We start from the raw sequence: 15285 nt of genomic DNA, 5'->3' as shown, positions 1-15285 counted from the left end.
TCATAACTTTCCTTCCAAGGAGTAAGCGTCTTGTAATTTCATGGCTACAACCACCATCTGCAGTGATTTTGGAGCCCAAAAAATAAAGGCTGACACTGTTTCCACTGTTTCCCCATCTATTTCCCATAAAGTGATGGATTTCAGATACCATGATCTTAGTTTTCTGAATGTTGAGCTCTAAGCCAACTTTTTCACTCTCCTCTTTGATTTTCATCAAGAGGCTTTTTAGTTCCTCTTCACTTTCTGCCATAACGGTGGTGTCATCTGCATATCTGAGGTTATTGACATTTCTCCCTGCAATCTTAATTCCAGCTTGTGCTTACTGGATGCTAAATATTGTTTAAGAATGCCCATTCTCCGTGTGTCCTAACCACATTGCTATAAATTGCCCATTGATGAGGCTTGCCTGGATCAAAATCCAAAGAGCAAAAATATCACTTATTTACTTTTAATTTTGAAATAATTTTAAACTCACATGGCAGTTTCTTTAAAAAATGGAGTGCTCTTCACCCAGCTTTCCTCAGTGCAATCTTCCATAATTATGCTACAATATCAAAACCAGAAAACTGACATCAATTCAATACAATTAAATGACAGTCTTTTTTGGATTTTTCCCATTTGCTCGAGTCTGAAATAATAAAATCTTTTTAAAAAATGGGACTTCGCTGGTGGGGTTAGGACTCCTCCCTTCCACTGCAGGGGTAATGGGTTCAATCCCTGGTCAGAGAACTAAGATCTTGAATGCTGTGTGACCAAAAAAAAAAAAAAAAAATACTCCCTCCAAACAATCAAATTTATTCCTTTAGGAGTGCTTGCTATGGAAAGCAAAATAGTAATGATCTTTTTGCTTCCCAAGAAAGGAAGTCAGAGGTAGAAATAATTAGCTTCTAGCTTTATTTATCAATCTTCAACCTCTTCAAAACTAAGACTCACCCAAATGATACCATTTTACTTTCTGTCCTTTCTTATTTTTCAATTTGTCAGTTTACAAGTCCCCCCAAATTCAAGTATTAAACCTCATGACAAAACATAATTACTTTTCTTTTTTTTTTTTGTAATTACTTTTCAACCTTCATGCCCCTGGCAAGGTGGAAGCACTCTCTAGGGCTTTGCTTCAAGACACACACACACACTCGCACACACACTTTAAAGACTCTTTTACAAACAAAAATAGAAGTGGAGCGTTCTGCTCCAGCCTGCTTGAAGGAAGACACCATCTTTATCTCCATTATTTCAAGCCACCATGACCTTCAGATGTCCTAAGTGGTGAATATAAGGCAGTAATTGTTGTCTCGCCCTCAGCTTCCTTCAAGAGCTTCAGAGAAGAGGCTGGGTGGGGGGCCAAGCCCCCAGTGACATGTGTGAAATTGTTCTAGAAATGAAAAAAACAGAAGACCAAAGGCAGCCAGAAAGGGCTTCAGAAGATGGGATGTTAGCACAGATTGTAGAGTGCTATCTGAGAAGGTCAAGTCCAGTGGGAGGGAAAGTCCCAGACCACGCACGAGTCAGCAGAACTGAGTTCAAATATCGGCTATGCCCTTTTCTGATTGTGCAGCTGCAATGAACTAAATGTTCGTTTTCCCCTCCTGCTCTGCCCCCAAATCATATATTGAATTCTAAACCCCAGTGTGATGGTATTAGGTGGTGAGGTCTTTGGGAGGTCATTAGGTCACGTGGGTGGAGCCTTCTTGAATGGGATTAGTGCTTTTATCGACAGGATCCCCAGAGTTCTCCTTTTCTCTCTCTACCATGTGAGGACACAGGATGTCAGCCTCTCAACCTGGAAGAGGGCGCTAACCAGAATCCAAACATTCTGGCACCCTGATCACAGACTTCCAGCCTCCAGAACGGTGAGCAGGAAACATCTGTAGGTTATTAGCCATCCAGTGTACTTCCCATGTGGCACTAGCGGTAAAGGACCTGCCTGCCAGTGCAGGAGACGTTAGAGATGCGGGTTTGATCCCTGGGTTGGGAAGATGCCCTGAAGGAGGGCATGGCAACCCCACTCCAGTCTTCTTGCCGGGGGCAAGGCAACCTGCTCCAATATTCTTGCCTGGGAAGGCCCATGGACAGAGGAGCCTGGGGGGCTATGGTCCATGGGGTCATACAGAGTTGCACATGACTGAAGTGCTGTAGCACAGCACAGTACATGGCCTTCAGTCATTGCAGCTCCAACAGAAACCTTGGGGGAGGCGTTGAAACAGCTTCAGCTTCTCTCAGCAAAATGATGACATCAGCACCAATCCTGCTAAATGCAGACAGTGCTTGTAAAAGTCACTGACATACCTGTTGTGAAGATGCCCTTTAGAAGAGGAGGAGTAAACAGGGCAGGCTCCTACGGTGAAAGTGAACAGAGCTTCAGCCACATGAATCAACGTGGTTGACTCAAATGCAATACTGAGTGAAGAAAGTCACAAAAGAACACATTAGGCATGACATACCATTCATGTGAACACGCCAAACCATACAACATACATAACTTAGGGATACACGCTGATGTAGTTCAAGCAGAAAGCAAGTGCATGGGAGTGACCAGTGTCCAGTTCAGTGTAGGAGCTACCCCTAGGGTAGGGAAGGCAATTGGGTCTAACTGTGTTGGCTTCCCAGGGGATGCAGTGGTAAAGAATCCACCTGCCAATGCAGGAGACACATGAGACAGGGGTTTGATCCCTGGGTCGGGAAGATTCCCTGGAGAAGGAAATGGCAACCCACTCCAGTTCCCATTCTTGCCTGGGAAATTCCATGAGAGAGGGCTGTAGTCCATGAGGTCGCAAAGAGTTGGACACGACTGAGCATACATGCTGAACACTGCCATTCAGGCAGTATTTATGTCTTATGCTTGAAGGGAAGCCTCATGAATATTCCTTCTATTATTCTTGATACATTTTGTGTGTCTTTAATACTTTGAAGTGCACAAGATTTTTTTTTCAAGGTTTTCTATCATTGTTAAAAGAAGCCATAAGTGTGCATTTAGCGCATAGTTGAGACACTGGGGCTGGTGTGTACCGGGCTCCTTGACGTTGGACAATGTGCTCAACTGCTCTATGCTTGCAGTTCTCATCTGTCAAGAGCACCTCCTCCGCTATACCTGGGAGGCTTGAACAAGATAATGTCTGAAGCCCACTTACCACTGTACTTGACACATAATCACCTCTCAATAAACGTTAGCTTTTAGCTACTGCACAAAATACACTGGATTGTATGATCATCACGATGACTCATCAGTCGACAATGGAGCAGCACTGTGCGTAAATAATAGAGATGCTTCCATCTTCTGGCCACTGTAATGTAATATTTAGAACCCAGAATAAGGTTATTATTCCAACCCCAGATTTATGAGCCAGAACCATACTCGGATAACTTGGGTCGCTCCACTGAAATACCTTGTGGGGAGATACTTGAGTTTTTGTTTGGATTCTTGCCAGTGGCCATAAAAATTCCTTACCACTCAGTAAGGTTATGTATTATAGTCGTGTAGGCATTCTGGCTATCAGAACTTTCACTTTTTGGGCTGTGCTGGATAAACTTGAACATCAGACACCTTCAACAGTTTCAAGATTTATGGCAGCAAAATTCCACCCTCCTGGCCCCAGGCCCGTGCAAGTCATGTTACTTACCACCCGATAATGTTACCCCGTGTAGCCAACTCACAAAGCAAGGTGCCTAGAACAATCTTAGGCTTCGTTGCCAAAATACCAGTGAGATGGAGTAGACTTTAATAGCCATAAACCACATTATGTCTCTATGTTCTCCAGAATTCGAGTCAACATGGAGAAATTTTTCTTTGCCATGTTGCCCTCAAGTTATTCCTGTAAAATTTAAGAGAGACTTGCTATCTTAAAACAGTCCAGTCCGCTGGAGTTGGCCAGTCAATCACTAGGATTTCTTTTTTACAAAGAGAGCTGAGGGGGTGGACTACCACTCGAAGCCTCAAATGGCTTAATAAAGGCTAAAGTCACCTGGACTTGCCAGGGCTGGACATCCGTGTTTAATCTGTTTTAAGAATGAAAGTAGCTTTCTATCCTGAAGCAATACAATCCTCTCAGCCTTTTTTGAGCTTATAAATTCACTTTTATACATGTAGGTCTGGGAAGTACAGCCTTGTTGATTCAACATCTGGAACTACTCAGGTGGTTTGTCTCTGCCGACTTTACGAACAATAAAAGCAAACCACTGGATGATTCCTGAATATTTAAACTTGAGGCCTAGGCATTCTGGCCTCACTGCTGACAAACACAAGATTTTAATTTTTTCTGCTGGATCCAAATGCAACAAATGTGGTTATGAATAGAAGGCTAAGTGTTCTCCTCAAAAATGGGCTACTTGTCTAAGATATAATTTTCTAACTGTGGGGCACATACTTCGGAAGTTTCCAAAGTCCTTGCAAATCTCAGGTCTGTCCCCAGCCCCAAGCACAGTCTCGCTTTAAAGAAATAGACTTTCTAGCTATAATTTCTGCCAACTCTGAGAAGAATGCTATCAAACTTCTGTGGCCAGGCTAGCATCAACTCCACTCCTGGGACTGTTTAATTGGCACCATTTTTTAATTTTTTTTTTATTGCTGGGGAAAAACTTCTCTGAAGTGGTTCCCGATCTGTTTGCAGCCAATAGGCAAATTTGTAATTTAGAAATGTCATCAGAACCAAAGAGAATGTGTCCTTAAAGCCTAGTATGAGAAAGAAAAACTCAACTGCACTGAGAAAACTGGGAAGTCTAGGAAAAATATGTGACTTTGCTGAAGGTATCATCTGATGGTCACAATGGATTACAAGCTGCTATAAATACAAGGTAACTCCAATCCTTTGGCCACCTGATGCAAAGAACTGATTCATTTGAAAAGACCCTGATGCTGGGAAAGATGGAAGGCTGGAGGAGAAGGGGATGACAGAGGATGAGATGGTTGGATGGCATCACTGACTCAATGACATGAGTTTAGGTAAACTCTGGGAGTTGGTGATGGACAGAGAGGCCTGGCATGCTGCAGTCCATGGGGTTGCAAAGAGTCGGACACGACTGAGCAACTAAACTGAACTGAGCAATACATGGTTGGTTAAGAGTCCCAAAATGATGCACCAACAGAACCTTAAACGTGGACCACCAAGAACAATGCTTGACTACCACACTCTAAAAAATCACTTTTAGGGACTTCCCTGACAGTGTTAAGACTCTGTGCTTTCAATGCAGGGGACATGGGTTTGGTCCTTGGTCAGGGAACTAAAATTCCACATGCCATGTGTTGTGGCCAAAAAATGAATCACTTTTGCTTATCTCTGTATCTTCAAAGCCAAACACTATGCCTGGTCCAGAGCAGATATGTAACACATTTTTAATTTTTAAACACAAGTATTAGTAATAGATTTATGACTTTATTGAAAAGAACATTATCCAAGCTGCATAATAATTCCAAAGAAGTGTCTTGACGATCTGCTCCATGAAGACTTCAAAATGTAGGCCTAAAGAAAGATATTGTGGCTCTTGCACAGTTTATTGAGGCATAAATAACCCCTCATCTATACACAGATTGTGTTCAGAGAGGTGACGTCAGAAGATATTTGTTTGAAAGTGGCACCCTCTCCATTCTACTCTGCCCTGTGCCCAGGATGGTCTTTTCAGATGTGGATGTAGACAGTCCCGGAGTTTGTGGCCTTGTTTGCAATGAGGATAAGCTCCTGCAGGCCCTGCCTGCTTCCTTATCCGCAGCTCCGTGTCCTGCATCTCCCCATCCTCACCAGGCACACTGGTCTCCAATTGTGTGTGTTTCTCACTCAGTCATGTCTGACTCCTTGCAACTGTGGACTGTAGCCCATGAGCTCCTCTGTCCATGGAATTCTCCAGGCAAGAATACTGGAGTGGGTAGCCATTCCCTTCTCCAGGGGATCTTCCTGACCCAGGGGTCGAATCCAGGTCTCCTGAGTACAGGTAGATTCTTTTATCATCTGAACCACCAGAGAAGCTCAGTTAGGTCTTTTCAAAAGGTCAACTCTGTGTTCCCAAAGGGCCTTCATATGTGAACCTCTGTATTTCAGTGCACGGTCCTTCCCACTTCTCCATATGGTCAACCCCCAAATGTCCCAGCACAAATGTCACCTCCTCAATGAGTTCGTCTCTGATCCCTTAGTCTATAGCTCTGGCCACCCCACCACTTGGTCCTCACTGTCTCACCATTCTGGTTATCTCCTTCATAGTACTGCAGGAGGTAGGGGTCAAGGGAATGGAAGAGATGATGAGAAACATGGCTGACACTGGACTTGGGCAAGATTATTCAAGGCCTTCAGAGTCAGCAAAGGCATTCAAATGGTATTTTGGGATCAACCTGGAGTCAGATGGAGGAGTTCTGGGCTGAGTCACATTCCATAGTGGACAGGAGGTAATGCTGAGAAGACAGGAGGCAGGGAGATCTTCTAGAAACCATTGTGATAACCCAAGTAGAGGAGGTGATGGTCCAGAAAGCACTTGAGACATGATGAAGAATAGGAGATGAAAGATGAGTTAAATGATTCCTGATCTCTCTCTAGGAATTCATCCAGCAGCCGGTGAAACCTAACATGGAACTAATTGAACTGCAAAGCCCTGTGAGGAAAAACCCCAAGAGGGACACCTCAAAGGAGGGTGGTTCCCCACGAATGGTCCTGCTTAACTGACGTCATTTCCTCCCTTTTGCTATTAAAGCAATGGTCTCATTCATTCTCCCTTTGAGCCTTATGACTTGTCTTTGCAATTTCAGTAAAGTTTGATTGGTTTTTTTGTTTTTCTTTTGAAATCAGATCAGTCTTCCAGATGACGTCAACAAGATTTCCAAGTGAAGCTTATGAAGGGCCTCTAAAGATCTAGTACAAATGAAAAGAGTCTAGATTAAGGAAATAAAAATAAAAGTAGGCTGTTTCTCAGCTGCTGAACCTGATATAAAAATTAACAAGGAAAACAAATAGTTATCCAGAGTGTGCTTTCTTTCACTAGATAAATATGTGAACACGACTGGCTCTACAGATTAAGTCAATGCATACACAGATGGCAAAGGGAAAACCGAAAAGGCAACAGAATAAATATCATCATAGATAATGATTATATATGCACAAGGGGCAAATGGCCAATTGGTGCTATTACAGCATATGGTTGAAGACGTGCCAAAAATTTTTTTCTGGATCCAGCACTTAACTCTTATTGCCTATGATGTAGCTGAAAACTCTTAAGTAACTAATCACTGGAGAGTTTTATTAATTGAAGCTCTATTAGATTCAACTGCAAAGTGCTTTCCATCCAATAACTACTAATTTTTATAAAAAAATTTTTTTGGCTGCGTTGGGACTTCATTGCTGTGCTTGGGCTTTCTCTGGTTGCGGTGGGAGGGGCCCTCCACTCTGATTGCGGTGCTGGGGCTTCTCACTGTGGTGGCTTCTCTTGTGGAGCATAGGTTCTATGGTGCAGGCCCGGTGGATACGGCTCATGGGCTTAGTTGCCCCGTGGCACGTGGGATCTTAGTTTCAGACCAGGGATCGAACCCATGTCCCCTGCTTTGGCAGGCAGATTCTCAACCCCTGGGCACCAGGGAAGTCCCCGTAACAATTAAAATGCTAACAGCACTATTAAACCGAGGCCATTATGAATGTCTTTGGGGAAACAAAGTAGTGATAAGACAGTCAGGCAGGTGACCGGGTTCAGGTAGGTCTGAGTTCTGATCTCCGATCTACTATTTATTAGCCTCTTGACCCTAGACAAGTTATTTCTCTTCTGTGGGCATCAGTTTCCTTATCTGTAAGATGGAGTTAATAATGATAATATTTACCTTCTAGGGATGTTTTGCAGATTACATGAAATGTATGCAAATGTGCATTGTACATAAACCTCCTCAATACCTGAGAGTTTCTTTCCCTTCAGGTCCTAGACAAGATGAGGTGCCTGGTACCTTGGTTTCCTACTGTGCAAGATGATTGCAACGGAGAAGGGTGTGGGGAGAAATGATGTGATATTGGGTAATATGAGAATCAGGTATAGAATCCCTCCATTAGGAAATATTACAATCTCCCCCAAATTTGCTGGCTGGCATTCTAAAGGCCATGTAATATCTATCTTTTCCAAAAACTAGGGATAAGTCAAGTAAGTTCAGGAGGCCCTAAATACATTACTTATTATTGAAACTTCTGCAGAGAATGAGAACACAAGAGAGATAATAATTCAAAGTTGTGGTTTAATTAAGGTTACCTGGCTTGTACAGAGACTGTGGTGGGGCTAGAGAAATTTTTCTTATGTCTAATAAGCCAAAGAGACTTTTTGGCTAAACAAATCATTTATACTTGACACCAGTTTAATAGCTTGGCAGCTGCCTTTTAATAAGTGTAAAGTATGAAATGGAATGGGAGAGTTTTTTTAAATGTGTGAGTCCATATACCAATGAAGGAATACCTCACTTTTTCTAAAGTCTTTTGTGGGTTCCAAAGCACTTGTGTTTTCATGAGCTCACTGGATTTCCATTATGCCCTTTTCAACCCCTTTAATTGATAAGAAAACTGAGATTCAAGAAGTTAAACAACTTGTCCATCTGGTCAGTAGAAGAACCTGGGCCCCAAATCAGGTCTTTTAAAACCAAGTCTGGTGACCATCTCAGAGTTACTTCTACACGCTCTTTAACACCGAAGTTAGAAAATAAATACTATGTCTCACAGGCCGAATTGTATCCTCCCCCAAACTCCCCAGGATGACAGAATGTGACTGGATCTGGAGAGACGATCTGTGAAAAGGTAATTAAGTTAATGTGAGGCCAGTAGGGTGGACCCTAATCCAATATGACTGCTGTTCTTATAACAAGGGGAATTTGAACACAGAAAGGGGCACCAGGAATGTGCACACACAGGGCAAAGGCCACGTGAGGACTCAGTGAGAAGGTCGTGTCCGACTTTTTGTGACCCCATGGACTATATACCCCATGGAATTCTCCGAGCCAGAATACTGGAGCCTTTCCTTTCTCCAGGGGACCTTCCTAACCCAGGGATTGAACCCAGGTCTCCCAATTGTAGGCAGATTCTTTACCCGCTGAGCCACCAGGGAAGCCCCAGTGAAAAGGTGGCCCTCTGCAAACCCAGGAGAGAGGTCTCAGGAGAAGCCAAACCTGTTAACCTGCTGACCCCCTTTTTTTGGACTTCCAGACTCCAGAACTGGGAGAAGTTTCTGTTGTTTAAGGCCGTAGTCTGTGGTGTTTTGCAATGGCAGCGCTAGCAGACTGATACCCACTAACACCAGATAAAAGAGAGTGTACACCAAAACTAGCCGCCCAACATTAACACAGGAACAATGAATTTAACCATTTCTGTCCCAGGTTAAAATCTCTCTTTCCCTCTCTCTCTCTCCCCCACCCCCAGCCATCTCCTCCTCCCCCCATAAATATATGTAAATTCTCATCCTAGGATATATATTACTTAGAGCCTCATCAGGAGAAAGAAATGACACAATCATTTGAACATGAAGAGTTTACTATAAAGAGTTATCAACTACAAGATAGATTTGGAATAAGGGGGACTTGGTTGCTAATGAATAAGCAGAGTCCTAAGGAATATACGTATAGCAGATAATGAGGAGCACTGGCCCTAAGGGCTGATGGAGGATCCCAAGGGCGAGCCTCCACCTCACCCAGCCCACCCTCGGGGCTGAGACAGAGGGTTCTGCCATGGCTCACCAGACGACAAGAAAGTTATTATGGTGCCACACTTAGAAGCTTGCCAGAAACCTGCCCTTTGGGGTGCCAGGGAAAGTACTTCACAGGGTAATATCTCACTGAAAGTGCAAATCGCTCAGTCGTATCCGACTTTTTGCTACCCCATGGACTATAGAGTCCATGGAATTTTCCAGGCCAGAATACTGGAGTAGGTAGTCTTTCCCTTCTCCAGGGGATCTTCCCAGCCCAGGGTTCAAACCCAGGTCTCCCACATTGCAGGCAGATTCTTTATCAGCTGAGCCACAAGGGAAGTCCCTCACTGGAGGTATTCCGTTACAAAACTGCTCCAGGGCATACTAAGGGGGAAGCCGCTGGCTACTGGGTGCTGCTGGCCCTGACACTGTCAGAGCTGGGCACTGGGAAGCCCTGGGCGCCACAGAAAACGGGGGCTGGAGAGGTCATGTGAGAGTTTGGAGCCAGGACTAGCGAGAAAAACTCCTTTCTTCTGCAAATGTCTCTCTGGCGCCCTCTATTGACAAATCTTGGTATCTTGCCAGTTGGCAAGGGAAATTTTTTTAATAAGCTCTCCGTTTTCCCAGAGCAGGCAATTAAGGGTGAATTTGGAGCTGAGCGGTATTAAATGGATCACTGGCACAAACTGATTCAAAGTTGTACTTAATCAAAGATTTTGTTGTACTCAGATAACTGAGATACCTCTGTTTAACATCTAGTTGAATGTGGAACCAAAGAACTTGTTGATATTAGGGGTAACCTGTCCAAAGAGACGCATAGAATTTTAAAAAAAGCAAAGGGAGAAAAAAAAAATGATGGAGGGCAATCTGTGGAAGCCAGCTTCCACAACTTGAACCTGTGTATCCTTAACTATAATATCTTGCCCCAAACAATGAATATGTGCCCACGAGTTTGCACAATCCACTATGTGACCCAACTACACCTCGGTGTTCCTGGATTTTAATCTCCTGAACTTCCTTGTTCATAAAGTTATGTTTGTCTGAATCACAATATTTGCAAGTTAAATATTTAAAACCTCAGTCAACTTGGAATGAGCAAGTACTTAGTGCCGATGTGTTTCTTTTTTAATTAACTCTAAGCTAATTCAGTAGTTAATTTTAAATACATATCTCTGAACATTTTTAATTATCAAGAGGAAGTAATATCCCCAAAACTGCTCTGAGGTTTAAATAGTATGAAGTTAGTATCTATTTTTTTTTAACCCTTCTAGATGTTTCTGCAAACAAGTAAGATACACCTGTGTGAAACTTAATATTTGAAGACAATGATTAAGAGTCTTGGAATGTTAGAGTTGGATGAGACCATGGAGACTGTTTAGGTAGTTTCATCTTCCCAGGTGGCACAGTGGTAAAGAATCCGCCTGCCAATGCAGGAGACACAAGAGATTTGGGTTTGATTCCAGGGTCAGGAATAGCCCCTGAATTAGGAAATGGCAACTTGCTCCAGTATTCTTGCCTGGAAAATCCCCTGGACAGAGGAGCCGGGGGTGGGGGGCTATAGTCCATGGGCTTGCAAAGAGTCAGACATGACTGTGCACACACACACACACACACACAATTTTCCCTCTCCAAGGTAGGGAAACTGAGTCCTGGGGATCTTTGCCCCATATTACATGGCCACTGCTTGGCTACATTAGGACTAGATCCAAGATCTTGCAGTTTTCCCTAAATTTTCTACATGGATGCCTCAAAAATAAATAACACTGCACCCTGCATATTCTGGAGTCAAGCAGAGGATGTAGGGAAGGAAGGAAACAGGAAAGAATCCAGTCCAGCCTGCTTCTTGCTGAACCTCCACCGTGTGCTCTGCTGGAACCCCTTTATGGGAATTAAGTTGGAGAGAAACCCTTTTTGCCATTCTCGTTTCTCCCCAGTGGCTGGTGTCTGGAGTGATCATATGCAAAACACTTGAAATGTCAGAATTCTAAAAGGAAACATCTGAAGGTGTAATTTTGTTTTAGGATAATGTAAGAGGCAAGAATTTGAATCATATTTGTTTCCTTGTTTTGCCTGCTTGTTTGTTTCTCTTCATATTTGGTTGCCTTGGTTTGTCTTGGAAAAGTTAGACTCTTTGGGAAAGATACTGTCTCACATCTCAGGAGAGGCCATACTCTTGATGAGAGTGATACACTAGCAATGAGAAGATAATGTTTTTATCTCTCAAATGTACCCAAGAATTTGGATACAACTAGGAAGCTCATTGGCTCTTTATATTTTTAAACTACAGTAAATTTTTTCTTTTCAGAATCATGAATTTTGACTTAGCCCTCTTAAAAAATATATAAAATGTACAATTTATAAATACTGTTGTGTTTTAACAACAGTCTCCAACCTTTTTAGCACCAGGGACTGGGTTTGTGGAAGACAAGTTTTCCATGGCCTGGGGAGGGGGATGAGGGATGGTTTCTGGATGACTCAAGTGCATTACATTTATTTTGCACTTTATTCTAATCTAATGCTGCCACTGATTTGACAGGAGGTACTGTCAAATAGCCTGGAGGTTGGGGACCCCTGTTATTAACAAACATGAACCTTAATCTCCCAAGGGGAAAAAGAAGAGTTTTCATCAACCCCTAGACTAGTAGGTCTGCAGGGAGGGGAGGATGAAGTTGTTGAGGTTATCTGTCCTTTTGTGAATGAGGAAATGAAGACTTGTCCAGGTTATCTGACTTACGCAGCCACTGAGCCATTTAGACGTAGGACAGCTCTCCGTGAGAAATGTGTGTGTGATGCTGCATGCTCCCCCAGTCTTTACCACGTTCCCTGATCACAGACTTCTAAGGAGATTTGGAGGTGGGGAGCAGGGTCATTCATCACCATAAAGAATGAAGACTCCATGTTCTCTGCAGAACTGTCAAGGTTTGTTTGCTTTGGGTGTTTTAGAGAAATAGACTGGGCATACTAATCTTACTTAAAGGAAAGAAACTATTTGGGTCATAAATGCCCTGATTATAAACTAGGGATAAAATATCCCATTGCTTTCATGCTTAGAATAAAGATTAATAACTTGGTAGTGCTGATGGGTGTAGGATGGAAACACAATTCATATACGCATTTCCTTGGAGATCTTATTTCTACATCTCCAATGACACCCCTCACATTTGGGAATCTGGTGAGAGACCCCTGTGAGAGCTGAACAGTTTTATCAGAGTCTTAAGCCTTAAAATTAGGTGCAAGAGAGACATCAGTGAGTTCCCCCACCATCTCTCTGCCTTAACTTAAATATTTTAGTAATATTTTCATTTCTTAAGATCGAGGAGTCTTTTCAAGGTTGGAATTGAATTCCTCCTTTCACAATCACTTGTACTCCCCCTATCACCGTCCTCCCCAATTTTGGACTTGAGATAACGGTACAGACCTGTATCTCCAGAAAAAAAAACAAAAAAAAAACTATTTTTTTTTTTTTCTGGTACCCAGTGACATCGAAGTTTCCTGTGCTGCTCAAACACATTCGTGCCTCACTGCATCAGTCTGTCTAAACAGGCCGGGGCGCTGATGGACTACAGAATCTTTTCGATTCATCCTGGAGAACTGGGCAGAGGACCGAGCAGGAAAATGGACCCAAGAACCTCGTCCATCCAGCAGCCACGCCAGAAGCACCAACTAAATCTAAAAACCACAGATTCAATTAACTAATCCTCTTCCTAGAAGTGCCAAGAAGAAATAATCTTGTCACTATCCCCTTTGCCATGAGCCCCGATCCAAAGCTCAATATGCTTTTGATTTTCCTGGAGTCTTCAAAAAAAAAAAAAAAAAAAACAGAAATGTTATTTCAGGGCCACTCCCTGTTTTCCACATTCTTGACAGAGGTATGTTTTTCATACTCTCCACAACATTTACTAATGGAACAGTATTTGTTTTTAGTTTCTGTACAGTATTTTCGTTGGTCTCATCTATGTTTTCATAATTAATTGAACATACAGAACCAGATTGGTTGGAGAGGGTAACGTGGGTAATTATGTCCCAGGAATTTTTTTTTTTTCTTGCTGAAAATATGTAAGACTCATCTTCCTGTTCTTGTCTGATCACCTGAGAGCTTCAGCTGCAGAGAGATTAAATTCCATCCTGTGAAATAACACCAGAGCTATTTAGCAACATTCTCCACTGAACAAGGATATAGGAGATGGTGGTTTGATTTGAACTATTCCCCAATCACACGAGTGGGATCACAGCTCAGAGAGCACGTTCTCAACCAGACGGCTATGCGCAGCGCTTTCCCGTCTAGCATCTTCACTTTTCACTTTTCTGTAACATTAAAATTGGATCGTACACTGATTTATCACAGGGGCGACAGGGCACAATTTGTGTCAACGTCTAAGATGGTTTCATGGGACTTCTGTCAACAACAGCTGAGGACAGAAGAAAGTTTCTTATGAAATTACCTTGAGAGTGATGAGTTTTACTCATGGCAAAAATTTAAGTGTGAAAATTGCACCAACATGTTCCTACAAATACATTTCCCTTCAGAACTTTCAGACTATTGAATAGATATGGTGCCAACAAAATAGAAGGTTTGATCTGGGGCACTATTTTCTTAGCGAAAATGTCACTTATTTGGAGAGTGATTCAGAGCAACTTTGAGGTCTAACATGTAGGAAAAGGATGCAAGAATGGGGAAAATCCGGGACTGAAGTCGTTTGCCTATATGACTCTGTTTAAACCAAAATCTGACCCGTGGGCCCACTGACCCCTGACTTGTGGGCTAAGACTTTCAGAAGGCTCCCCAGTCTGGTGGTCATGGTGGTAGCTTTTGTTTATAGCAGGTAAGGAATCCACCTGCATTGCAGGAGACACAGGAGATGTGGGTTCCATCCCTGGGTTGAGAAGATCCCCTGGAGAAGGAAATGGCAACCCACTCCAGTAGTCTTGTCTGGGAAATCCCATGGACAGAGGAGCCTGAAAGGCTACAGTCCATGGAGTAGCAAAGAGTCAGACATGATTAAACACATGATACAGGATGTTTTGAGATCAGATTGAGAAATAATGCTAATTTGTATGTAAGACCTTCAAGTCAAAATTGTCTGCGGGTTTTTTGTTTTTTTGCTGCTTACAGAAATCTGAGCTAAAAGTAAAGCCTCTACTCCCTGCAGCTTGCGTTTGATAACAAAAAGCAAAGCAACCATATATACAGACCTTTTTTTATTGACTATAGGCTGCCACTTCTTCCTTCTTGAAACACGAGTCATTGGGACATAGAACTTATACCATAAGCAGAAACCAGATATCCTTAGAATCAGAAGTATCTCCAACACTAATTGGATTAAAAATCATGAAGCATATTCCCAGACCGGAGCATTCAAATCAAATTAACCACCATCTTATTTTTTAAAAATAAAGAATTAGTGCCTTGTGTGTACATTATCATCACAAGTTAATGAGTGGGGTAGCATGACGGGGCCTCTCACGTTACCGGAACTCAGATCCCACAAAACACCCTACTCATTTATTTTTTCCTGCAAAAGCTGAGCGAGAATCTTAAAGTGCTACTGCTTTCTTCTCCACAAAGTTGGTGCAGCAGAAACTCCTCACTTTGCAGAGGAGAAAAGGCAAGTCCAAAGAGTGATGATAAGCCCAAGACCTCGCAGTGGTGTGGCAGCAGAGCCTTCG

General features: G+C 42.7%; 1 long non-coding RNA gene across 1 annotated transcript in view; it reads left to right on the top strand.

Annotated features, from left to right (window-relative positions):
• LOC113884518 overlaps positions 1-13420 on the top strand; it is a 73489-nt gene extending 60069 nt beyond the window's left edge. Inside the window, exon 3 of the long non-coding RNA XR_003508897.1 lies at positions 13096-13420. This is a non-coding gene — a long non-coding RNA (uncharacterized LOC113884518). The remainder of the gene's footprint in view (positions 1-13095) is intronic.
• Positions 13421-15285: the final 1865 nt, after the last annotated feature.

The sequence above is a fragment of the Bos indicus x Bos taurus genome, chromosome 26 (assembly GCF_003369695.1).
Source record: "Bos indicus x Bos taurus breed Angus x Brahman F1 hybrid chromosome 26, Bos_hybrid_MaternalHap_v2.0, whole genome shotgun sequence".
In the NCBI taxonomy this organism is placed as follows: domain Eukaryota; kingdom Metazoa; phylum Chordata; class Mammalia; order Artiodactyla; family Bovidae; genus Bos; species Bos indicus x Bos taurus.
Note: the sequence above shows the minus strand (reverse complement) of the source record. Positions and strands in the feature narration are given on the sequence as shown.